General features: G+C 37.7%; 1 protein-coding gene across 9 annotated transcripts in view; it reads left to right on the forward strand.

Moving 5' to 3' along the window:
• The window catches only part of BNC2 (basonuclin 2), a 433,897-nt gene that overhangs the window by 353,167 nt on the left and 52,949 nt on the right, over positions 1 to 27,781 (forward strand). The window lies entirely within an intron of this gene.

The raw sequence follows: 27,781 nt of genomic DNA on the forward strand, positions 1-27,781 counted from the left end.
TTACATTAGAGAAATGACACCAGGTAGAAAAGACAAATTTGGCCCTAGTTTACGTAGAATCTGAATAATCTTAATTCTAGTGTATGCAAGTGAATGTGTGTTTGCTTTAACATCCCAGAGATTTGTGTATTGTGAACTAAACCTGGAAAGCATATTATTAGTTTTTTATTAATGGAGAAGAAAGAGAAGGACTAAATGGGGTTGATTCGTATAATGCTACTATAGATTTTTCTAAATGGTTTCCCAATCCATTTTCCCATCAATAGCAATGCTTGCGTATGTAAAAGGCAAAATTTTCAAACAGGATATTCAAATTTTTTAAAAGGAACAATGCCACATACAAGATTCCAGAAATGTGTCTTTTGCAACTGCGCACATTTTTTTTTTCAAGCATGCAAACTGTAGATTTTCACAACAGGATTTAGTTTCTGAATACAGCGATCTGTGGGAGAGTTGGGGCCCAGTCTGGCCTTCTTTGATTCGATGTAATTGAGACTGCCGTTTTGGTATCTGGACACACGCTTGTTTCACTGGAGTTTGCACCTTGAGATTGTAACAGATTTTTCTGTTTGGAGAAAGGTGGCAACCGGCTCGGATAGGGGAATGCAACTGGTTTCTGTGTTTTCTCTTTGAAGTTTTCTGCCATCTTCTGAAGAAACCGCATTCTAATTGCTTCCTTAAAGTACAAATCTTAGGCAAATGTTTCAGGGAGTGTGTTTCTTCTCTGAAAGCACAGTTCTAGTTAATAGCTCTCGTCTATCTTTCCTGCAATTAAGAGATGCTTCCTTTGGGGAAAATACTTTGTATTTGATATGACTTCTAATAGGATCCAATACATGACATGGTCATCAGGTGGGATTCCATCGCCCTGGGAGAATTGGGTGCACTTTCAAGCTTCATCCTTTGATGCTTTAAGAGATAAACAGGACTTTTTACGGTTGATCTCTTACTTGTTGATAATATCTGCAAAACATTTTGGAGGAATGGAAACCTCAGAACATTATTCTTCTGTCATTTTTGATAGAACCTTTCAGATAAGAGATGTCTGCTGGGAAGAATTAAGATTTCAGAATATTGGCAACATTATAAATATATGCTGTCAAGTCTCTAACAATAATGGTTAACAACAACAACAACAACAAAAATCTCCACCAAATTATTTTTTATTACTTTAAAAAGTGGAAATTTTTATGATAACAAAACTTTTCTGAAATATACATACATACATACATACATACATACATACAAACACCACCAATGGTTTTACAAAGCTGAAAGTATGTTGTATGTGTGTATTCTACTAAGATCTTGTTAAAATGGAATGACTCATGTTTTTTTCTCCCCTACAAATCCACAGATACCTAATTATGCAATTTTATATCAATAAGAAGAAATAATATTTTTTAAAAAAATAAATAATATATTAATACAGGTGGGTTTGTTTGTTTTTTTAAAAAAAAAAGCAGTCTGCGTTTATTTTTAATTGCTGATATCCACCCAGGACTTCTTTTGTATTTTAATATTCTAAAAAATTCTTGCCACATTCCTGATAGGTATCTCTGGAAGAACCACAGATTTCTGTATTAATTGGTTCTGCTCCAGTAAAATACCCATCAAAGCAAAACCCTCAAATACAGGGAGGAATTCAAAAGATGAGGATTTTATAAGCATTCTTAAAGGGGGGGGGAGTTTTTAAAGGTTATTTTGATTGTTTGTCAAGGTAATTGTTTCCCATCAGTTGTATGTTTTCTCTTTAACACTTCCCCCCTTTATTGGTGCAAATATCTGGTCTGGCTGCTCAGCTGATATGCAGCTGAGCTTTCGCAATCCACTCTGCAATTAGGATGGTTACAGCACTGATATTTTGTCACATTAGACAGATACGATTGCAGTGTCTGCATGATATCTGGACAGGTATCAATTCTTCCCCCCCCCCCTGTGTTGTGTCTGTTCTCAGTCTCTAGTATAGAAGGCAGCACCAGCCCACTCAAAGCTTCTGCCAGTTCGTGAAACTCACATCTGTCACAATTTCCTTCTACCCTTGAGATAACAAGCAATTTCTGATGGCAGGTAGAATACAGGCCCCAAAAATACAGTGGCTGGACATGCCAGTAACCCAATATATCTGGATGGCACTTGGCTGGGAAAGAGTAATCTTACCATTTATGCCTAGTTTTCTTTTGCACTTCAGTAAACAGAATAAACAGTCATTTCAATATGGGGATATATCAATCCTTTCATAATCCTGAGTTCACCTACCTCACTTTTGGCAACATATGTGTGCCCCCTTCCCTGGTACAAATGTGCATAAACTTAATAAATCTGAACCTTATCTGCCTCTGCAGCCTTCAGTGGGGATTTCAAAGAATGTTTGTCATTCCAGATTGCCTGCAAAATCTCAGATAGATTTGGAAGGCAGCTCCCAAATTTTCCAGCTATGACACAGAGGGTGATTTAGCCTCCCTTGAGCTCCGTGTTATGTTTCACTGACAGTATGTCACTTCTCCTTTGTTTCATTTGTGTCAGGATGACACGGTGCAACACGAAGCAGTGTAACTTGATCTAGCACATACTGGTACCAAACTTAAACAAAAAGTACACTCTGGTGTCTCTCTGTTCCTGCTATCCCTGCCTCTCATCGCTTAAATCTTCTTTTTTGAGATATTAAAGCAAATGCTAACTTCTGATTCTGATTTAAACCAATTACAGTTTAGCTATTGTCAGTGTCCAAGGAGCCTTATTACCATGCACCTCTCAGAATACAGATTTCATTCAAATTATATTGATTTTTTCAGGAAGACATCTCTGCCTACCAACTTTTGATATGAAAAAAGTTAAAACATTGCCAAAGCACATACAGAATTGTTATTATTTTTTTTGCAATCGTTCGGCTTTGATCTTAAATGAATGCTAAAGTAGAATGGGCTTCTCTCTAAACTTTAAATTTTGAAAAGATTTAATATTATAATGGCCAATGAAACTCTTGCTTGCGAGTAGTCATTAAGTGGCCTTATTTGCATGGTGTGATCTCAAAATGAATAACCCAACAGTAAACATTAAGATCACACTCAGGACCACATCCATGCTTTCAGAGTTCTTTCAAGCTATTAAAAAAAAATCACAGATGAATTTGCACGGGTCAATTTGTACAGAAGGGTTATTGCAATGGAATAGCTATTTCCTCTTTTCTCTGCTGACCGCTCCCAGCTGCCACCCTTCTTTTTAAGAGACAAAGAAATACTTGCTTAGAGTGGTTTGCAGCCACTGGGGATAGTCAGAAGGAAGTAAAAGTTGGAAGTATTTTTTTCCATTTTCATGTTTATTGTCCAAATGGGAGATTCCTAAAGAACCAAGTTACCACTGCTTCTTTTCACACTGTACCTGTAACTTTATTTTCAGCACGTGGAGTCTGCTGGCAACTGCATTAAGCACCATCCAGTTTTGGGTGATGAATATTTTTATTTTAAATGGTATGGGTGTATATCAATGTGACTATCTTGCATGTCTGTTGGAAAATCAATAGATCATTCCCCAAAACTAGAGAAAGTTAAACTTTTTCCTTAATTGGCTTTCCTCTGGCCCACCCATCCAAATTTCAGAAAACATCAGCTGCCTCTTAAGGACATTAGTTAACTTGCTACTCATTTTGTGCAGTTTCCCTTTTAGATTTGAAAACTAACTAGACCAAATGCTTCTTACAATAGGGTCTAATCAATCTCACTAGTCTTTTGACTTATATAAGATTAAGATGCCCAATTAGAAAAGCAGAGTCACATGCTCCCTTAGGTCCTTCTCTTTTTCCTTTTTCCTCATATCCATATGCTTATCAAGCTATCAGTGCTAAAAGAATTTGAGGTACAGTAACATTAAGGAGGATATCACTTCTATTACTCTACAGAAATATTAGTCTATGCTGATGTAAGATCAAATAAAAATTATTTTATTTTACATAGCTTCCTTCAAAAATCAAGAAGGGTAAGAGGTGTGTATCTGCAATATCTGAATGTAAACTGTAGGGAGAAAAAAAAATTTTTTTTGCCTGTTAAGTATGTCTGTTAAGTAACATCTTCTTGCTTAAGTTTACTACAGCGAGCAATCTTTGGCAGGAGAGTTTTTTCCATTTTTGGTAGTGGCAGCCCAATTCTCTTTTGGACATATTTTATTCTGAATTTCCCATTATCTCTCCAACCTGTTTCATGTTATCATTGTCAGATTCTTCTTCTTTGGGTTTTTTTTAAATACACACACAAACACACACACACACACACACACACACAGAGAGAGAGAGAGAGAGAGAGAGAGAGAGAGAGAGAGAGAGAGAGAGAGAGAGAAACACACATGCACGAAGAGCCAAGCATGGAACTGAAAGTCATATGGTTATGATTTGCTTATGTCAAGACTCTGTATTTTTGTATTATTATTTTTTTAGTTGGGGGGGAGGTTTAAAAAAGATCCCTGCGCCTTTTTCTTTGGGCAGCAAACTTGTTGCAGACACATCAAAGGGAATGTGTGCTGGATCAAGGTGATTTTACCCACCCCCTCCCCACCCACCCCTGTCACATCCTTGCCAGCTGTAGTGTTTATGATTAGAGACAGGCGTTCCAGACACCTTAGAGTCTTCAGTGAACATCAGATCTTTAACAGGATCCATCCCAACTGAGTGACACTAAACAGACGGCTGGAGAGGAGATGGTGGGGTTGAGCAGATGGGGGTGGGTCTTTTGGCACTCCAGGCACTCAGAAGCCAGGCTTTATAACAACCTTCTGCTAATGCCAGGGTTTTGTTGTTGTTTTTTTGCATTGCCCAGAGGCCCTGTTTATTGACTTTGAGGATGGTGTGTTTATTAGCATAGGGAACGCCTAGAGCTCACCAAATGGCTGCTATTGACCCTCTTATAAGGAGGGTGAAATTTGCCCAGCATTTGTATGAGAAGACGCTGCTCAGCTTTGAAGCTGCTTCTCTCCGTTCTCCTATCAGCTGTATCCCGCCGGCTTCCTGAGGCCGACACAATTCTCCTCTCCAATCTTATTCTTTGCTCTCTGCAGCTAACTTCTCTGAATTCCCCTTCGATGATTTCAACAGAAGAAACATTAATACTTGTTTACTGATCCTGTTGACATCAGAATTCTGCGAATGGCAGTCTCAGTTGCCTTAGACTGTAACTGCGGATTCTGTGGTAGAAGCACTGTTGTTGTAATGCAATTCTTTTGGTCTCACAATAAAATCTGGTCAAATCAAAAATCATCCTTCCGGGTTTCTAACATTCTGACAACCTGGGAAACAGATGGACTATTGAACAAGCCTGTTGATCATTGCCATCAATACCAAAATTATAAAGCTCATCAGTTCCAAAGCTATTGATTGTCCTGTGCTGTGAGAGTCAAAACTGGCTCACTGTACGTGAGATAAAAATTTCTTCCAATTCTTATCCTATATTGGGGCTACTTTTTAATATTCCTAGGAAAGTACATACTGTACTTTCTGGCATATAAGACGACTTTCGAAAGCGTTGAAATCGGCGCCGAAATCGGGGGTCATCTTATACGCCGAGTCGTCTTATACGCCAGAAATAATGGTAGTTTCCGGCGTATAAGACAACTTTCTAGGCATGCGACTTGGCGCCAAAGTCAGGGGTTGTCTTATACGCCAGGTAGCCTTATACGCCGGAAAATACGGTATCTGAAATAGGACTGCAGTTTCTGTTAGAGTCAAATATTAATTAAACACAATAATTGTCCCTAATCTAATTAAACAAGACATTATCAACTAGATTCTTAAAGAAAACCATCAATTTACAATTTAAACCCTAGATACGTTTACAAACAAATTTTGTCTTGCTTCTCAAGCAATGTATTCTCTTCCTACAGTATATGTTGTATACTTAATACTTCATCAGATTTTATGGAATGCTGCCTATCTACTGATGAGGGTAACCCTTTTTTTTTCTTCTTTATCTAAAGTTTGAATGTTGTCCTGACACTATTCACCATTCACTGTTTTGAGTTGAATCAGGATCATCATTTTACTTTTTTATACTTTTTTTTTTTAAAAAAAAGTGAGAAAGGGAAAGTGTGTGAGATAAAAAAGAGAAGAAAAAGATTTTTTTTTGTATTTTGAAAGTTTGGCCATACAATCACTATTATTATTGTTGTTGTTGTTGTTATTATTTGTTATACTTCACTAACAAATTCAGATTTTTTTTAAAAAAAGAAGAGTAAGCAACCTCCTCACTATTAAGTCTTTAGAAAGTAGTAGATGGGATTTGAAAAAAAGCAATGTGTTTCAGGACCAGCCTATTGTGATTTGAAGATTCTGCAGATAAATGTTAATCAGCCAAGACAAAATGTACATTTTTTTTCCATCTGAGCCTATATTCTGAGACAGGATATTCTGCCCATATTCCATGCTTTTATCATTCCTCTCATCTCAGCAAGAATTCTATCAGCAACCTGAACTTAAACAGCTGTTCTTTCAAAACACCTAGCACCTACTTAGATGGTTCCAAACAAGAGTCCAGAAGTATACGTTGGAACGTTAATTAGACTGAAACCTTTTAATTAAGAAAGATCACCCAAAATGTATTCTGTGCCATAGGGTAACAGTTTTAAGTATAATTCTCCTCTGAGTCTTAGCGTCCAAGTTATTATTATCGTACCCACAAAACACTGTTAATAACCCTAACATAACTAAGACTGGCAACTTAATCCTTAAAATAATTAATAAGCTGCTCATTGTAATAGCACTGTTATTTCCTGGCTGATCTCAAACTTTAAACAGCAGGACACAACACAGGATTATTAAAAACATAACTATCTTCATTATTACCAAGCTTAGCTTTGATTTAAGCCATAATGTAATGGTGCAATTAAAACATCCTAAATAAAAATTGGAATGAACTGAAACTCATTGACAAGCTCATGTTCCCACTGACCAGAGACATGGAAGTGAAAACAAAACACACACACACACACACACACACACACACACACACACACGATCAGAGACTGTTGTGCTGCTATTCAGCCAACCAGATTTGGACTGCAAAATGTGGTTGACTATCAGAGGGCAGTAAAATATATAGAAGACTTTAATTCTTGCTGCCATCAATTGTTGTCAGGGTTTTTGCAGCTCAGATCATGTAACCCTGGTTACTATATTGTCTTGTTGGAACACAATACATATTTTCTTTTCTTTCCCTTTGCTCCTAGGAGGAAGTAATAAGTTATACAACTTCAAGAACTGGTTTATATTTCTTCCTTGTTTGAGATGTGTTGGAAGAGTGTCACACTCTGCTTAACTCTTGTTAAATCTTCTTTTGGGCCTTTCCAAGATTCAGAAAATAAAGAAAAATAGAGCTAAATATCTAAAATGATACCTTCCTCAAATCCCCTGCTGATCCCAGCAGCTTGATATAAATGTTCCAAAGCATCATTTGTTAAAATTAGTACTCAGTAAAATAAAATACAGTATTTTGTAAAAGCTATTTGGTGTGAATATTCATATTTTCCCTTTTCAAGGCCTTCTTTTATGTTCCTCCAGTGGCTGCATGGAATGGATAAAATTAAACTTTCTATGATTTTTATTAAATTTTCCAAGCAAAGGGCTTCCTTGACCCAAAGGGCTGCTGATAAACGGATTTTTTTCTGATGCCCTAACCCCAAAGTGCGTTTTCCAAAGGCAACTGGACTTTGTCTTTCCTTGAAGATATTTTGCTTCTCATCCAAGATGTCCAGTTGCCTTTGAAAAAAGCACCGTTGGAACAAACATGACCTGGATAACTGAGAATCTTCGTAGACACTGATACCCTAACAGAAATTGTCACAATTATTCCCCCTGATCTTAATATCTTGTTCACTTTTTATGTGATGGCTCCCTCTAGTATATCTGCTATTGGTTAAAGCACCAGGGTAGAAATCAGGAAACACACTTTAGCCATGAAAACCAGCTGGGTGACATTGGCCTAGTCTCAGCCCAACTTACCCTGCAGGATTGTTGTTGTCGGGACAATAGGAGAAGGATGACGTATTGGATATGTTTGCTGCCTTGAGTTACTTGTAAAAATAATAAAGGTGGGATATTAAAATCAACATCACTATCTCACTCATTCAATCTTCTTCTAGTTGGAGAAATTAAAATACCCCACAACTGGATACCTGAGCTGGAAGATGCCACAACACTTCCCACTCAGGTACATAAGCTTTGGTATCTTCCACAGGCAGAAGTACAAGGGAGAGAGATAGCTACTAAAACTGAGCAGGTAGGAAAAGCCAACTGTCAGATAGTGGAAGTGACTGAAGTCCTTGAAGCTAAATTTAATTTTCTGTTTCAGGTGTCTAAAAAGTGAATTACAAAGGAAACTTCTTAGCCACCTTTTTCCTGTATAATGGTTTTGTAACCTTGCCTTTGAAGTGTCTACAGAAACTGCATACTGTACATTACTGGTGAAGTAAATTATACAAATTTAGCACTAATTACCATGATTTAATGTCTAGAAATGTTGATGCCTTTTAAGGCTCTGCATTCCTAGAGATCCAGCTGTGGATCACTTGGTCACTTGTAACTCTCAGACCACAGGCCGGAATCAAGCCATGGCCTGTTAGGAACTGGGCTGCACAGCTGGAGGTGAGTGGTGGGCTAGCAAATGAAACTGAAACCATCCCCCCCCCCCCGTTTGTGGAAAAATTGTCTTCCAGAAACCAGTCCCTGGTGCCAAAAAAGTTGAGGACTGTTGATTTATAACTCTGATTTTTGCTTTTTTTTTTTCCTTGCTATCTAACAGAGATGCGCACTTCTACCCAGGTATTTGCTTTTTTTAAGAAAGTAATTTTCGTTACTTTCTTAAATTGGACATCGCTTTTCTAACACGTTGTTAGATGACCACCATTCCTTATTAGATGCCTATAATATTTATTTGTAAAAAATGTTTTAATTTTTACAGTGTTATTTGCTTGTTATTTCAAACAAATAATCTTCGTAAATTCCTGAGTATGATAGATTTGTATTTTTTTGCGAATTGCAATCTTTCACGGGGAAATAAATGCCTGTGGGGAATCAGAATAACTTCTACTTTCATATTTCAGTGCACTGGGAAACAAAATGTTATGAAGATAGTGTCTTTAAAGTAGCATCAAGTTCACCATAGTAAGTCAAATTTTAGAGCATTCCTTTTCCATAACTTAACTTGACTGTATCACACATGATGTGTTTCTTTTGTGTGTGGTCTTTTTTTCCCTGGAAGGTATATGCATAATTGGACAAGGCATTTTGGAGATAGAAATATTTGAAAACTAGTGGTGTGGCTTCCTCTTTACCTTTTGATAAATGTTCCGAAGTGTTGTGTATGTGGGGGGGGGGGGAATGAGTCAGTTCAAACATTTATTAATAAGTTGGAAAAGTCTTTATCTAGTTGATTAATCTTTCTTAGTTGAGGGAACTGAATCTCTTTGAAGATTCTGGAGAAGACTCAAAAGCTAATTGTAAAATCTTCTGCCATGGACTTTTGAACTCTATAGTAATATATCTGAAAGAAGAACCAGGTGATTTCATTTTGCAAAATTTCCAGGGTGGCTCTTCGGTTTTTTACTGTTTCATATTGTTAAGTGGTCACTTACAAAAGTGAAAACATTCAGTGAATATAATACTCACAGTGTGTGTATATGTATTTATATGTCATGCTTTATGTCATTTTGTACTTCATTCGAGCATTGCCCTTTGCCCAGACTTTCTGGAAAATTAAAATATCTGGAGCAGAAGCAGAAAAGAAAAAAAAATAAGCAGACATATTATATGTGAATTAAATAGATGGGCTTTTCACTGGAAAGAAATATTTTTTTCTTTATTAATTGATGCGGCTTTTCTGATTTCCATCTAATCCCACAGCACAAATATGTTTTGGCAACATATGTTTTAAAATGGTCATAGTTTTATGTAGTATGTGCTTCTGTCTAAGTGCAGTACAAGATCCATTTTCACCCCACAATAGCAAATGTGTGAGGTAGGTTGGGCTCAGAGAGAGAGGCTGGCCCAAAACTCAGCATGGACTAGAAGATGAATTTCCCTGCTTCTAGTCCAACACTTCAGCCACTGCACCAAATTGTCTATATCAGTGGTTCTCAACCTTTTTAATGCCGCAACCCCCCCCAACTGGTCGTAAGTCGAGGACTACTCAACTGGTCGTAAGTCGAGGACTACTCAACTGGTGCAGCACTGTTTGCAGAATGGAACTTTTGGCAGGCTCAGTGTCAAGCCCCGACGGCTTGCCATAAGGACAGGGACAGGGGGAGCACGAACGTCAACTCACCGGGGCGAGAAACAGCTGAGCCGTGCACCGCCACGCCCCACCGCCGCACCGGGCGAACTCCCTCTGGGCGGACGTCTCCACGAGAAGCACGACAGACGCCAACGCCACCTGATGGAACAGCGGGAGCTCCTAAGAGCCACTTGCGGGCTAATGGGAATGTACCTCGGCGGGAGAGCGGGGGGTTGTCTCTTAGCCACCAGGGAATCCGGCAGGGTGAGATTGGCGGCGGGCAACAGGGGCGCAGGTTGGACGCACGGACAGCGGGGCGTGGGGGCGGAGCTTCGTCGGGCAAAGGGACAGCACAGGGACCGGCCGTAGCATTTATCCATCTCAAACGGATGCTGGTTTGGGATGGGGGGCGGAGCTGCAGGGTGGAGCACGCCGATATATTGCGGTGGAGGGAAATCAGCCCCAGTGCTGACTTTGTCTCACATGCTTAATAAAGAGCTTGGTGGATGTCAGCGTGTGCCGGTCTTCTTTGCCTTGCGCTGCGGACGACTTTGGATACGTTGGACACTCAGCAGGGCAGAGACAGCCTGGACAATTCCTATTGGCTTTTGAAAGCCAATAGAATTAGACTCTATTCAAGAGAGTCTATTCTATTGGCTTTCAAAAGCCAATAGAATAAAAGGGAGTAGCACAGCTAAGGAAAAGGGGGAAAAAATGGCGGACTGCATTGTTTGGCGACCCCCGTGAAATGGTCGTTCGACCCCAAATGGGGTCCTGACCCACAGGTTGAGAACCACTGGTCTATATAGTATTTTATACTGTGGTTTCATGACATTGTCTTCACTTCAGTTTCGGCTATGAGTAAGACGATCTTAAGTCATCATTAATTGTATCAGTGCTGAAGTCCTGTTTTCCTTTTTATTCCAACACCATCTGAGTGCAGCTTCCAAGGCGTATAAAATTTGTTGAGGTTTGTTGTCTTGGAGGAAAGTCTAATGACAGCAGAGAATTGAAACAAAGGCAGGAGAAGCAGATTAGGGGTTAGTAAAGGACACTCCCTACTTCTCTTGTGGGCCAGGGAACTTCAACTTAGCAGTGGGAAAAAGCCAATAAATTTTCTAAAGCATTTTATGCATTTATAACTTCCATAAAACATCCTCCAACTAACAATTGAGATAAAGAGGAAAAATCAGAAAGAATCTAATTGGGAATGTTGCAATAGCCTTGATATCAATATTTTAGATGGTAGAGGAATTGATGCTTATGAGTAATGACTCAGTTCATCAGCAATGATGCTTTACAGTGTTGGTCTAAATAACCCTTGTTGATACTGGCTTTATAGCAACAGTTGCCATAATTAACCACTAAAAATGTTGCATAAACAAAGAGCAGAATTTAGTAGCTTTTGTTTACTTTAAGGTCTGTTTGAAAATATTGTGAAATGTTACCATAGATAACCCAGTCCTCTTATCATCTATCCAGGCCATCCATTTTTAGTTTTCTGTCTTGTAGTTAGTGATATTGTTTATACTTAAATGACCTCTTAGGCTATTTTTGGGTTTTATTTTTTAAGATTTGAGAGAAAAGTTAGGATGATGACACTGGTTATAAAGTGTATTTATTTGCTTATCTCAGATGCCTATTCTACCTATCTCAGTCTGAGGATTAACAGGCAGGTCTGCTATTTTTGGCTTAAATAAAATAAACTGGAAGTACCATTGTACATATCTAGATGAAATGTAAAGCAGAGAACTTTTTTTTTCTAGTCACAGTTTCACAAATAAAAAGGAGATGCTGGAAGTTAAAACCAAAAAGTGGAATATTAAATGATAATAAATTACAATATTTCTTTGTGTGGTTATAACTCCTGGCCAAGCAGTAATTCCTCCAAGAAAAAAGCTCCCAACTTTTTCTATACCTCGCACCCATTAGAACGCTTCTGATATATCCTCGCACCCCTTACAAATGTTTGAAATAATGGCAATTAATTAGGCATATACACTATAATTTTTAAAACCCAAGTTTTTGCAACCCCTCGAATATTGTCTCACACCCCCAGGGGTTGCAAGCACCCCTAGTTGGGAACCCCTGCTCTAAGACATAAACAATTGTTAGTAGATACTGCATTGAGCAATTTTGATACCTTCTGTCGATATTTGCAATTTTCAGTTGCCTATATTGAGTTTTTCTGATTTTTAATACATTTGTTTTAGTCTTTGAAGCTTAAAAGTATAAATATCTAAATTATATATTGCATCTTTCCCCTGCATTTCAAATATGTATGCACTATTTAAATAATAATAATGGTTGCTGGGACAAGATGTAGTTGTCCACTAAAAGTGGAGCTATATAGATTGAAGGATAAAAAAGTTGTTTTTTCCAGAATTAATCAATCACAGTAGATCTGGACGGGACCTCGGAGGTCTTCTAGTCCAACCCTATACCATTGCAGACAAATGGCTATCCAGTCTCTTCTTAAAAACCTCCAGTGATGAAGCATCTACAACTTCAGACGGCAAGCTGTTCCACTGGTTAATTGTTCTCATTGTTGGAAAGTTTGTTCTTAATTCCAGGTTGCTTCTCACCTTGATTAGTTTCCATCCACTGTTTTTTGTTATGCCTTTTGGTGCTTTGGAAAATAAGTTGAGCCCCTCTTCTTTGTGGCAGCCCCGCAAATACTAGAATACTGCTATCATGTCATCCCTAGTCCTTCTTTTCTCTAAACTAGCCATATCCAATACCTACAACCATTCTTCATATGTTTTAGTCTCCAGGCCTTTAATCATCTTAGTTGCTGTTCTCTGCACTTTTTCCAAAAGTGCAGAGGTCTTTGAAGTACAGGTCCCTTCAGAAGGGTAGACTTGAATTCTCAGACTCCCTCAGCCAGTATGGCAATTGCTTAGATTTCTGGAAATTAATGGCTGCATATGTGGAGAACACACTGATTGGATGTCTATGGAGATTCTCAATCATCCAGGTCATAGTTATCCCAAAGATGCTTTTTCACTGGACTTTGTTTTTCTTTGAAGACACTTCACGTCTTCTTCAGAGGTGAAAAAGTTTCTTGGATGAGAAGCGAAACACCTTCAAAGAAAGACAAGAAAGTCCAGTTGCCTTGTGAAAAATCATCTTTGGGACACAGATTGGATGAAGAGGTCTAATATTATAAGTCATGAAGGTCCTCATTAGTCTTATTTACAGATTCAGCTTTTTGATGCTGCAGACCTACCAAACCCATTGCAGATTACCGAAGGTTGATGTCAAATGCTGACATTAAAAGTATTTTCTTGAACAATATTCCTAGGATTGAATAATCTTGTCCATAAATATAGTCATCTGTCTTTAATGACCAAAGGAGTGAAAGTGGGACGTCATGCCACAGCAGATCACATTCGACTAGTCATTCAATAGAGACAGAGTTAAGTGCACTTAATTCAATGTTGGATTGTGTCCAGTCTTGCTTCAGGATCCAAACAAACCTACTTGAGGCATGAATTCGCTTTTGACACTAAAAGCTGGGAGAATGTGTCAGCAGGGAATGCTATTGAAAACAGCTTCTTTTGATAAGCAATTCCCTCTCTAGTTATAATGGGTTGAATCATTGTTAGAGCAAGATTCAGATTCCCACTGAGCCATAAAGCTTATTGTGGATATTGAAGAAGAAGGTATAGATAGAAAACAATGTCACGTTGGTCTCTTTGGTAGAGAGGACATGAAGTAATGAATAAGTCTTCAGAGTCTATATTCTTTAAGTTTATTTATCTATGCTGTCTTTTAAAATAGCAGTTTCTCCAAAGTAGCTTACATAACAAAATAGTGACTAAAAGTTAAATGTAAAAGTACGGTATATCTGAATATGAAGCACTCAGTTCAACCAATAAATAAATAATGAAGTAATAACAAATAGCAATTCAAAAGAGCTACAAAAATCAGGGTCTAAGTAGCAGTAGTAATTAATTAATTAATTCAAAATTTATTAATTTTAATAAAATTATTTCCAATTTTGAATTAAAATGGAGATATAAAATAGTCTGCCTAAACTTGAAAAAACAGAAATCATGGGAGAATCCCTGGGACAGAGCTTCTGGGTAAATAGGAAAAGGGCACATCACCCATATCATGGACAACCTTGATTAGAGAATAGAATAGAATAGAATAGAATAGAATAGAATAGAATAGAATAGAATAGAACAGAACAGAACAGAATAGAATCTTGGATATGTATCTTCAGGGTTGATAAAATACAAAATTGGACTCATGTCTTACTCATGCTTGTCCAGTTAATCACAGGGAGAGGACAGTGTGCTGTAAGAGCACATCTGTGATTGAAATGATTATTTATCATGGGGAAAACTAAACTTTTTTTGCTTTCACTAGAAACATCAAGTAGAGAAATTCCTCACTGAAGTATGTTTCAAGTTATCTGCCTGTTTATGCTGTTTATTCTTTCCACATCTGTATTGGGCCTTAATAAAAAGAATTGGATGATCTTCAGAATTAGAGAAGAAGGAACAAGCCAATTTCATAGTATTCTGGGAAAAAATATAAAGTTCATTTAAACAATTACCATCATTCTCAAAGAGAACAAGAAGGTAGTACAGCAAGTGACTCATTCTTCTTCAGTGTCTTCTGCAACTGTTATGACATTTTAAGCAAATGCTCATATCCCATCTAACATATGGAAAGAGAATAAATCAAATATAGGAATTTACAACCATAGGTATATCTGTAAAAATGAGGAACAGACTATGCTATATATTCTTCCTCCCCCCCCCCCCAGCTCACTTGGATGAAAAAGGAATTTGGCTTATACTGATTTGGATCAATCAAGAATGTATAGGTTATTTTATAGAGTGGCACAAATCTGACAATTATATATTCCTAAAGGGATTTTTTTTCACCCTATGGCTTTTTTATGTTCTCTTTAGCTGTCCAGGGGTACAGTCACAGAAAGAAAATGAAAAAATCCCGCAGGAGTGAAACTTGAATAATCCAGGAGTATATGTAAAAAGTGTATCCAAGGGACATAGTTTGTGACATAGTGTGTTTTCACTGGTTGTGTGAATGGGTGTGTTGTGAGGGAGGGGGTGTCCAGTAGTGTTTTATCCTGCAATAATGCAGAGAGACAAAAAGCCAGTTGGTTAAATCTAGGATCGGTATTAAAGTAAGACTCTCTACTAAAGACGGTAGTCTTTATTTACTTCAGAAGTAAGCAATAAAACCAAACCTGGGCTATTGGCAGACTGTATAGTAGTATTTCTCTGAAGCACATGCATAACAGAAACTAATATACTTACAGAAATTAAAGATGATGAAGAAGAAAAAAACAAAGACTTTTGAAAATTGCAGATGAATGATATATCTTTGTTCAAACAGATTAGAGTAGAATTCAATATTCAATGCTGAATTTTAAAGAAAAAATTATGCTTGCTATGCAGGACTCCAATAAAGTAAAAGCAAATGAGCCAGTTCATGTTATGACTCTATGGGTTTTTTTTAGGTCTCATATATTTTTATAAAACATAGAAAAACCTCTGAAGTATTACATTGGGGTTTTTTATATAGTAATTTTTATCAGCACTGATATAAAGTAAAAATAATATTAAGTACATTGTTTGAATCGTACGTTGGTCAGACTATTATTCTGGATGCCTCCCATGCAGAGGTGAAAGTAGTATCCATAATCCTCAAACTTGCTTCTATCTAAAGCTTTGAAAGAAACTAAGGAAATTTTGATATTCCTCTACTTGTGGTTAAATTTTAGAATTTGTAGTTTTTTGAGCCTACAAAACCGATAGAAAAGAGATGAACAGAGAAAAGGGACTGAATAAAAATCCTTAACTTTTTGCACTGCAGCTTCCAGATGACTCTCCGCCATGTTTCCTTATGGACAACTTCTCTGCTGATGGTTTTACCTGCCATATTAATTTCTGGAGCATTGTATTCAAACGAAAGCCAATCTTGGAGCAGGTCCAATCTCAGTCCTTGATAATTTGGAACAGATCAAAGGTGTGCTGTTCAGACCTCATCTGCCTTAGCCACACTACTAGAATAATATATCAGTGGCACAAAGTGGGCCATACTGACTGATATGGAATCCACCTTCAGCCACACTCTAGTTTCTCTCTAGTCTTTACTGATAATTCTTATCCTTGTGCGAGACATATATGAAAACATTTGGTTAAATCAAGAACCAGGTTTCTGTAAACAATCAGCTGTGTCTTGTTAATCTTTATGCTGGTTTATGACCATAATAATAATAAAATGGATTAGATTTGATATTTTAATCTCAGATTGTGCACTAAATGACTCCTCCCCTTTTTTATTTCAGTAATCATTTTCTTAGATCATATCAAGGCTTAAGCTTTCCTGACTCCTAGTGTGGATAAAATGCTTTTCTGTAGGAATCTCTGTACTGTCCTAAACAGATATAACTGCCCCTCTATTGTTTATATCAGCCTTACCCAGCCTGATGTGACCTCCAGATACATTGGATTCTAGTTTCCGTAATGCTGAAAGTTTAGAACTGGAATCCGACATATTTAAAGAGAAGTTGAAGAAATCTGCATCATAAATGAAAGGGAAGAAGAAATCCTTCGTAGGATTTTTGCTTTTGATTTGTTTCATTTTTTAAATGTATCTACAAATAATTTGGCAAATGAGACAAAGACATATTTGGACAAATGCATGCAGGCATATCATTCAAGGAGAAGGATTTAATCTACCTCTAGGCCAAGGATTTAACCTAAATTTGCAGCTGCTGCATAATGTGACAATAAGTTCAATCAAAACATCTGATCTCTGGAAACTTTCAGTCCATCCCAATTTCTGCTCCACCTCTCTTTAAATAGCATAACCAAACTGAAAGTGAGGCAAAATATAGTTTATAAAAGCTTCTTTTTTAAAAAAACAATCTGATCTGTAAAATGGTGGTGATGACATTTTTGCATAGGAAAAGAAGTCATCTCTTTTTCTGCTGTACCCTAGGAAAATTGCTATGATCACCTGGCTGCGTTCAAATAACTTCTCCTTTGTCCAATTTTTTTTTCCTCCTAGAGTCCTACAGAAGATAATTTGGGGGGAAAAAAACCCCTGAACTACAATATGTGGCAAGAAAATACTTAAATCCACTCTGCGTTGTCAATACCTAGGAATAATAAAAAGTTCTACTGGCACTTGTAGCCTGGCCAGGGGCCAGTTGTTATTTGACCACAGCTTGACAAAATCAGACCTTGCAGCTATAATATTGACCACTTGTTTTCCCCCATAGGGCCTTGACTAGTCATTGATTCTAGTAAATTGAGGATGAGTGGCAATCACCAGTTCCGTAACTAGCCACAATGATACCAGAAAAATGAAGCAGACATAGTGACACCATGTCTCAAACAGCACACTTTCAAACTTGCATCATGACTTTGCATACAAATACTTAAGTGGTTCAATTTAAATTGCAATATCAGAATAGATGATTTCTCCTTTGTCCTCCCCACCCCACCCCACGGACACCTTTGATGGCAATAAAGGCAAAGCAATTTGTACTACTGCTTCAGGTCTTTTACAAAGTGATTCCATCCATGTTTTTTCAGAAAGAAACTTCTGGGAAATGTTCATAAGGTTTCAGCCTTAAAGAGTACAAATATTGTAATTATTCAAACCACTGTTCCCTGAAAATCGGAAATGGGCCATATTCAAAATGCCCTGAAATGCCTGGTTTATGTAAGAAATGATTAACTCTAAGTAAAAACCTGGGACAGTTTTATAAACTAGATAATTGGCATTAAGAGGTTACCAAATTTTTACAATGTAAGGCAAAGCTTGCGAGCTTATGTTACCACTTTGATTGGGTTATCGACTGCATTGTAAAATAAAATCCAAGTAAAAGTAATTGTTTAAGATCTGAGCTTCAGAGAGTTGTTACTAAGATCATAAGAAATATTGGGAGGTAAACACAAGAACAGGAAGAGGCATACTACACAGAAATTAGCTCAGTTCAATGGTAACTGTGAAATAACTGTGAATTCCTTGGAAGAAAGCACGATATAAAATGAAAGAGACAATTAATATAAAACACTAATTTATCATATAGATTCTGGAGAAAGACTGTCTTTACTCCTGTTGAACTCTCTATCCTTAAGCATAAAAAAGGCTGTATTTTGTGTGTTAGTGTCTGGGACACATCTGGAGTAATAGCTTAGGTATTTGAGGAGGACCAGGGACTCCCAACTTCAAATCCATAGCTAGCCATGGAAATTCTCTGAGTGGCAGTAAACCAGTCATTCTTTCTCAGAGTATAGTATAGTACTATAGTACTTCGTTAGAGTGTTGCCATGGGGAAAATAGCGCGGAGATGGAATGCTATGGATCCAGCTGCACCTTTTCTAGAAGAAAGATAAGATATAAACTTAACAATATAAATCTTACTGTTGTTAGGCATAGAGACATATATGAAAGTATCGGTTCTTTGTTTTTCTTAATTTTTCTGCTCCTTTCTTCAGCTTACAGTATATGCTTCTGTTAGCTATTGGGTTTTTCTGGACATTCTCTGTCTGGTTAGATCAGTGATTGATCTCCATATTTTGAATCAGGAGGGAGCTGAGCTGGGTATGTCCTTTCATCTCACCCTACAAAGAATTATTCCTAAGACAGTCTCGTGGGAGACATAACTCATCGCAGTCATTGAAAGTAACCACAGAACCAGAAATGGGACTAATTATTATTACATGTACTTCCCTGTTATGTGTAATGTTTTTGCCTTCATTTATGATCAATAAATCTTTTGTTTCCTTAGAGGCTGCTCAGCGTGCTTTGGTGTATTCTTTCCAAACTGTTGTTCAGACGAGAGCATATGCCAGCTACCTGAGTTTGGAAGGATGTGATTATTTTATTGGATTGTACGCTAATTAATCCTGAAGTCAGATGCTGTAATCAGATGCTAAGTGACTCTCAAGAATTGTGTTCAATAGTGCAGAGTTTAAATATTTTAGCTTTACCACTCTGTGTGCTGGCAGCAAACAGTTGTGTCTTGGTGAAGTCAGCATATGAACTCCACTTGCGATGACATCTGGATGGCTTGTTTTATCTATAAGCACACTTGTAGACAAATGAAAGCCGACACATGTAAGGCTGGGATGGCATCTTTGCCTCAAGCACTCTTTGACTGTACATATTCCAGTGTGTCAGGACTGGAGGAGTATTTTTGTGTACATAGGAGTATGGATGCAGTAGAATTGCCCCATTTCTACACCAACTACCGTGCTACTTTGTTTGAAACCTTGACATATAAAAGACAAGGCATTCTTAGAAATTTTAGCAGGGGAACCAAATTTCGAAACATTATGTACTATCGTATATATTTTCACTTACAGAGTGAAATAGGAATTAAAAGGCTTATCAGTGTTTTTTAATCATGTTCTGAACCCAAGTATCTCCTGGTGTAACATCCCTTAGCAGATTTGTACATCTTGTGCTTCTGAACAGTTTTGCCTCTCTGTAGGACAGGTAGAAAGTCGGGGATGGGGGAGAGAGAAAAATATTTAGGTAATCTGTAGATGGGAATTTCTTGCCTGGAGAACTTCATAGAAGACTTTTTCTGAGTGACATCAGCAAAGAACATGTTGATTTCTACACTCATTTCAGCCTTATTTCCATACCTATGAAACCATGGCTTCAAAACTGCAATGCTTGCAAGCTTTGATACAAATAATTAGGCTTAGAAGGTATCCAGAAGAGGGCAATATGGCGAAAGGCCTCGAAACCAAGCCTGGAGGAAGGAGGTGGATACGATTACCCTGAGGAAGTGGTACTTAGGAGATAATTATTTTCAAATATTTGAAGGGCTGTAACACAGATGACATGGAAGATAAATTTGCTGGGAGAAGGGTATTATCCAAGTTGCCCTAACGTCAATTTCCATAATAGCTATATTATTGAATATTACAGAACCTATTTGAAGATCTGTGGTACATTAAGAACTGATGCTTGTGGCATTTTACTTTCTGTTTTCTTCCCATCACTTTTTCCTTTCTGTGTTATATTTTTCTGGACAACCTTCCTGAACGCAGGAATTGTTTAATTTTTTTAATTATTGCACACAAGTTTTCCTTTTTACATTTTTTTTTTAAATCCTCATTGCTGAACTATAATATAAGGAGGAATTCCTACTCAGAATTGGCCACTCTGTTCTGCAGAGAGTGAGCAGTGAACGGGAGGAGACTATATGTAAATTCTAATTGGCCCTACACAAAGTCTGTAATAAATTGGTGATATTTTCCCCTAATAAGGATTCTTAATTGCAGAGCAATGTCCCACAAGTTACGATCGAATTATAGTCATGTATGAAATGCTTTAGATTTGGGGTTCTGAACACGGGGCTATAGAACACTTCTCTTTGCATTTTCAAATTCCCTGTCCCATCTGGCTTTTTTTTTTAAATTATATTCCTTTATTTGTTTTTAATGAAAATATGACATGCTCCAAAACAAAATGACAGCCTCCAGCATTATTTATTTCCGACTCTGGTTCTATATCCCTCATGGACACAGAATGGACACAAATGGCTAAGAAAAATAAAAACTGCAAGCAGAGAAAATCCAAGCTTATTTTTTTGTAGATGGCAAAGTTTTTGCCGTGAAAGCCATTAACCTGAGCAAACCTTTTAGAAACTTCCCAGTGTGCATACCAGCCCAAAAGACTAAGTCTCTTTGCTTTAGATTAGAAGCTGAATTTGGGAGGGGCGGAGGGAAAGGCTTTTCCTATATCATTCTTATTTCCATCTTCTCTAAAAGGGCTGCAAATTAAGAAATAATAGTGGAAGCCAAAAACACATGTTAATTTTTATTCCCCAGTGGAGGGAATTAGGGAGAGGAGGGGAAGCATGCAGAAAGAGATTGGAGAAGTGCTACTAATAGGAGTGTTTTAAAATTTGAAGCGGCCTTTAACACTATTTTATTTTATCAGATCTCCTCCCATGAAGAGAAGCAGCACTGCTTTAGAAGCATCCGTGGAAGAGTTGGTAAAGCTGCCCTGGGTTTTTAGTAACAGAGCATCATTACGCTATTAACCTGGGAAATGTGCCCTTGTCCATTTCCTGTTGTGTCCCTTCCACTCTCCCATCAATCCATATTGAGTGCTTGGTATGCAGTGCCCAGGGATCCTGATAAGTACCTTTGTGTAGAAGAAAGGGCACTTTTTTGTTTTACATGCTGTTATCATGGGCGAGAGGAAGTGACTGTGTAATCACATCTGTACAGCAAATAACCATTTCTACCTACAAGGAGCAAATGGGCCCACTCAAATGGATGGACGGGGGGGGGGTTTATTAGCACTTGAGTGAGCTGAGAGATGGACGTAGATGTACCTGTTACACCAGAGACTCGAGGCTCTTGTACCTTTGCATGACTTTTCACTTAAAAACTATCGCTTGTGGTTCAGTGACTACACCACTCTATTTGTGCTCCTTTGCTTATAAGATCTTCCCAAGCTCTTTGGTGTTTCGGTGTCTAAAATTTTAATGCTGCAGCGTTAACCCCTTGGTAATGCTTCTGGCTTGGAAGCACATTAGCCTTAACTTGAAAGATGCAGTTTAATAGCCAACAGTAAATATTTTACCTTGGTCTTTCGGAGCCAGCTTTTTCTGGCATTAGGAGGAGGAGGAGGAAAAGGAGAAGAAGAAGAAGGAGGAGGAGGAGGAGGAAGAGGAGGAGGAGGAAGAAGAAGAAGAAGAAGAAGAAGAAGAAGAAGAAGAAGAAGAAGAAGAAGAAGAAGAGGAGGAGGAAGAGGAAGAAGAAGAGGAAGAAAAAGGAGGAGAAGAAGAAGAGGAAGAGGAAGAAAAAGAAGAAGGAGGAGAAGAAGAGGAGGAGGAGGAGGAGGAAGAAGAGGAGGAGGAGGAAGAGGAAGAAGAAGAAGGAAGAGGAAGAAGAAGAGGAAGAAAAAGAAAGAGAAGAAGAGGAAGGAAGAAGAAGAAGAACTGGTGCCAATTTCTGTCTTATTGATCTTTGCTTATTTTGTAACCAATAAAAGGGGAAATCAGTTGAAAAATGATAAACGTATCCCTAATGTATCGCTTGGGGCTAATTTCCCCAGGCCCTTCTTATACGTTTGTAATTTGGTAGAAAAAGGGGAATATTTGTAAGATGACGGAAGAGGAGAGGGGGGAAGTAAGAGCACATGGTACAAAAATATGCAGCGGTTTATAGGATGATCTCTGAAGATGCAGTAATGAAGCATAATATTACTCTCCATTCCGTCACAGTTTGTGGAAGATTCCAGCTCACATTCTCACGTGCACAAAAGGTTCCTACTTCGGACAAAGGCACAGGTAGCATGGAGAGCATGTTTTCAATCATATCACAGTAAAATAAGAAACAAGAAGGAGGGACTGCCCAACTTTTCCTGCAGCCAAGACTGAAGGTGCAAAGGCAAACAGGACTTTTGCAGCACAGGATTTAAGATATACGGGTGGTCCTTGACTTACAACAATTCATTTAGTGATATTTCTAAGTTACAATGGCCCTAAAAAAAAAAGGGACATGACCATTTTTCACGCTTATGACTATTGCCACATCCCCAGGATCATGTGATCAAAATTCAGATGCTTGGCAACGGACTCGTATTTATGACTGTTGCAGTGTCCCGGGGTCAGGTGATCGGCTTTTGCGACCTTCTGACATGCAAAGTCAACGGGGGAAAGACAGATTCACTTAATAACCGTATTACTAACTTAACAGCTGCAGTGATTCACTTAACAACTGGGGCAAAAAAAGTCATAAAATTCACTTAACAAATGTTTCACTTAGCAACAGAAATTTGGGGCTCAATTGTGGTCATAAGTCGAGGACTACCTGTAACCATTATGCTAATTTACAAGATTTGTGGTTTTTTTCCCAATTTGGAAAAAAAAAAATCTTTTTCTTAGAACTGGATTTCTTTACAATACTTCACACAAATGAATATTGATGGTTTGAAATAAGTTGAACAATTTCCTGTTAAGTAATCCACCATGTCCCCAAGGCATCTGGGAAAAGGTGATAGATCTTGAACTATTTTCTGATTTTGGCATCTGAGTAAGTACATTAATAACTTTTCCCACCATAAAGTGGGAAAGTGTTGTGTTTTCAAACATGCTGTGCACACGAGTATCTCTGGCATAATCCTGTTGGTACCTTGCTGTTCAAGGTAATAAATTAAGATGATGGAATCCTTAGCCTATTTATTTAATTTTGATCTGCACACAACCATTAAAAAACCTTCAAAGCTTGTGCAGCCTACAGCACTTCGTGTATTTAATTTATACTTTGTACTCCCTAATTAATAAATGTCTGTACATTAAATTATCTAAAAGTATTATACTAAACATTATTTAATCTTATAATCTGCACTAAAACTGTTCAGGGCTGAAGAATAAACTTGAATAACCTACCAATTAGGAGAACTAAAGCTGATTAGTGTTGCCTTTTTTTAGAGGATGAATTAATATGAAGTCTCTTTATCTAAGCTGCTCATAGAATGAAGAAATCCATTTGTTACACAGGATCCCACCACAAAACCAAACATAAAATCCTCATTTAGCAGATGAGGGGGGAATCCCTGATCATTTCAATTCCACCTGCAGGCATGATATTCTCCAGCCACTGTGACTCTTATCTCACTGCTAACCACGATCAATGCTCATCCCTCCTTATCTTACTAGAATTAGGAGGTGGAATTGAAAAATATTGCAGGCAGAATTAGAATGTGGATGAGACTATTTCAGCTGGCACAGATTCAAAGTTTTCATGAGTTTTTCCCAATCTTATAAATAAATATTCCTGCCTTTGGAAGTCCTAAGGATTGTCTTTAGGACCAAAGCCATGGTTTATATAATAACATAAGTAAATGTATATAGGCTTTAACATCTGATAGGCTTTAACCCAGTGATGGCGAACCTTTTAGAGACCGAGTGCCCAAACTGCAACCCAAAATCCACTTATGTATCATCGGGTGCTGGGTGGGTGTGGCCCATTGGGTGGGTGTGGCCCATTGGGTGGGCGTGCCTGTGGTGGTAACGGCAGACTGGGTGGGACTAAAAAGTTCAATCGATCAATTCCAACTTTGCAAGATTTTTTTTTCCCACAAGAAGTTGAAATTGACTAATTGATTGAACCTTTTTTTTTTTTTGCACATGGCGACGGCCTAAAATGTAAAGGTTTTATAAAACCCAGCTGAAGGCCTAGGACTGGGGCGACAGTGCCACCTCTGGCATCCGTGCCATAGGTTCACCACCACTGCTTTAACCTATGCTTAAGAGCCGTGGTGGCACAGTGGCTAGAATGCAGTATTGCAGGTAAATTCTGTTGACTTCCAGCAGTTCAAATCTCAAGGTTGACTCAGCCTTCCATCCTTCCAAGGTCAGTAGAATAAGGACCCATAATTGGGGAAAATTATGCTGACTTTGTAAACCATTTAGAGAGGCCTGTAAAGCACTGTGAAGTGGTATAGAAGTCTAAGTGCTAATGCTATATGTAGACATCAGCAAGTAAGAGCACTTGGCTCACTTTGTTTGGAGAAAAACCCAGTCAGGGTTAGACTTCGTTAGTATATAGAAGGGAGGTCACCAGGAATTCCAGGGCTATAAATTAGTTTGTGCTGGCAAACATGATGAAGGAAATAATAACAAACCATTTATATACTATTGCCAAGAAAAATGAATGGATATGTCTGTGATGTCACAAAGAAGTCACCATCTTTATGACTTTTAGGCTATTATCTCCAGCATGAATATTGCAAAGTGCATCAATTAATGATAGGTATTTCTGCTTCCTTGTCGGCCTACCAAGGTAGACCATGTCAGAAAACTTTCTGATGTGACTATCATAAAGCATTAAATGTGTTTGAACAGTTGTTTAAGAACATGTTTTCTGCTGTAAATACTAAACAGATTTTGAATTAAAGTTGGGAGATAAATATGATACTTTTCTTCTGGAGAGATGTTCAGCTGGTATAATTTTAATTGGCAAAGTATCTTGATTCTAATTTAGCCCTGAACTGTTAGTGGGTGATAGCAGCTATGTAAATTTCTGCCCTGCTTTATCATTTCTAATCCATATATAGTTAGTAGGTTGACACTTAGATGAGTGCAGCTCTTCTTATGGAAAGATGGTCTTAAAGAGTTAAAGTTACTGACTCTTGTCCTTGCGGAACAAACCCCCACTAAACAGGAAGCAAACCCCCACTTGCACTGATGACGTTTCCTGGTTGAGTGAAGTAAATGTCCGCAAACAAACAACCAATCTCAGAGATCACCATAGACTCCACACTCTAGTCCAGGGGTCTTCAAACTTGGCCCTTGTATGACTTGTAGACTTCAACTCCCAGAATTCCTCAGCCAAGCATGCTGGCTGAGGAATTTTGGGAGTTGAAGTCCACAAGTCATAAAAGGGCCAAGTCTGAAGACCCCTGCTCTAGTCCTTGTGTTATATTTCTGAGGGGATTGTTTTCTTACAGATTGCTAGGAATTAAAGACAATATGTTATTTAGTGCTAATGGAGACATCAGAAAAATAAGCAGGTCCATTTTGTATACCAATCACTATATTTGCTTCAAGAATGGACTTGCTTTAATTTATCTTCGTTTACTAGTTCATGATTTGTGGATACTGACTACATTGCTAAATGCATGGATACGGTTGCTATCCTAAGACATAATGTATTCATTTGGTAGATAGATAGATAGATAGATAGATAGATAGAGATATTTTAAAACAGATTGCAATTATACATAGGATATATAATTATAGAGTGATTTATCCACTATTGTTTTGACATTATGGCTTATGACAATGTATTGTTAGAATTGCTTCAACAAAGACTACATTGTGATTTAGTGTAACAAGTGTATCTAGGCAGTGTCTTTTGATTGCTATCATTAGAAGCCATCTATCTGAGAGCACCAAGGAGTTTTTAAAAATAGGAAAGAATTCAAAGAGATTGCCTTTGAACTAAAGCAATATTAATAAATTATGAATTAGAATAGATTCCATGGTAGGTGCTTTCCCCCCGCCCCTGGAAATAGATATCGTTTTGGCTTTTAATATCTGAAAAGAATATAATCCAACTTGGAAATACCACCATATGTTCTATTTTCTAAGCATTGTGCAGTCATATGAATTCATTTAGTCTGAAATATTACTTGCAAAGTTAATTCCAACCAGGCAACACCATGATCTCACTAAGCACTAAAAAAGGGTGCAATCAAAAGACAGACATTCTGCATAATTTCATCCAGTAAATATTTTCATGTCAACACCATCCTATAAAGCAGAGTAAGGAAGAAAACAATAGCAAAACCACTTATATACTGTCGCCAAGAAAGCTCCACAGATCTGTCTGTGACCAGCAGTTAGCTTGACTTTGACAGCCTTCTTGGACTAAGCTAGGAAACGCAGATACCCACCTACTGGTGATACTGAGATCTTAATCTCTAGGCAAACTCTGCCTGGGCTTTATGTACATACTGTATAGCATGTAGATCAAAATGTTGTACAGCAAAATGTCCCCAATATTAACTTGCAGTACCTAGAAATACCTGCATCAGAAGACTCTGATTTATTAATTTTTTTGAGGAATGAATCTTCATTTGCCATGTTTTTAATTTGTGAAGTACAGAGAATAACATCAGCTTTTAATTATGCATTTTGCAAAATGCCACTCTGAATAAGATGGAAGACATTAAAATAGTGGATCCAATAGTAAATTTGAACTGAGGCTGGGAATGAGCTGTAGCATAATGCTAATGGCTTTGCGTCTTCCTGGCATTATGTCAATAATGGCTCTAATCACATTAACTAGAGAGGCCATTACTGTATTCTCTTCAATGGCATGTTCCATAGCAACATATTGTTCACCTTATAATAACTATCGTTAGGTCTTATTTTGCAAGACAAGTTTTAATGTTTGACCTAAAGAGGAGGCCAGTGTACACAACCATGTTTACTTAAAAAAAGGAAAATCATCCCTCAGATTTCTTTCTTACTAAATGCTGTCTAATATACTTTCACTACATACCCATACCTAAAAGGGGTTGTCATACTTTAAAGCATAGGCTTTGCTGGATTAGACCCAGAATAATTTATTTTATTTGTAAGAGCTTCTGTATCATTTCAAGAGCATAGTAAGTTCATACTAACCACCGGTAATTATCTTAGTGGATCATAATCCTGACCCAAAGATTTCCTTGAGTAGTAAAACATCTTTTTCTTTCTTTCTTTCTTTCTTTCTTTCTTTCTTTCTTTCTTTCTTTCTTTCTTTCTTTCTTTCTTTCTTTCTTTCTTTTCTTCTATCTATCTATCTATCTATCTATCTATCTATCTATCTATCTATCTATCTATCTCCTGCTTTTGTTATATTGGGGAAACATATACGGTAGTACAAAATCTGGTAAAGGCATCATTATAGAAAACACAGGCTTTTAATGAAAGTTTTGTTCCCAGAACCTTACGATTGCAGGTAGAGACTTAGTCAAGCTATGAGTTGCTTGCAATTTCAGAATCCATATGT

Source organism: Crotalus tigris, unplaced genomic scaffold (genome assembly GCF_016545835.1).
Source record: "Crotalus tigris isolate CLP2741 ecotype Arizona unplaced genomic scaffold, ASM1654583v1 scf7180000023589.2044511, whole genome shotgun sequence".
In the NCBI taxonomy this organism is placed as follows: domain Eukaryota; kingdom Metazoa; phylum Chordata; class Lepidosauria; order Squamata; family Viperidae; genus Crotalus; species Crotalus tigris.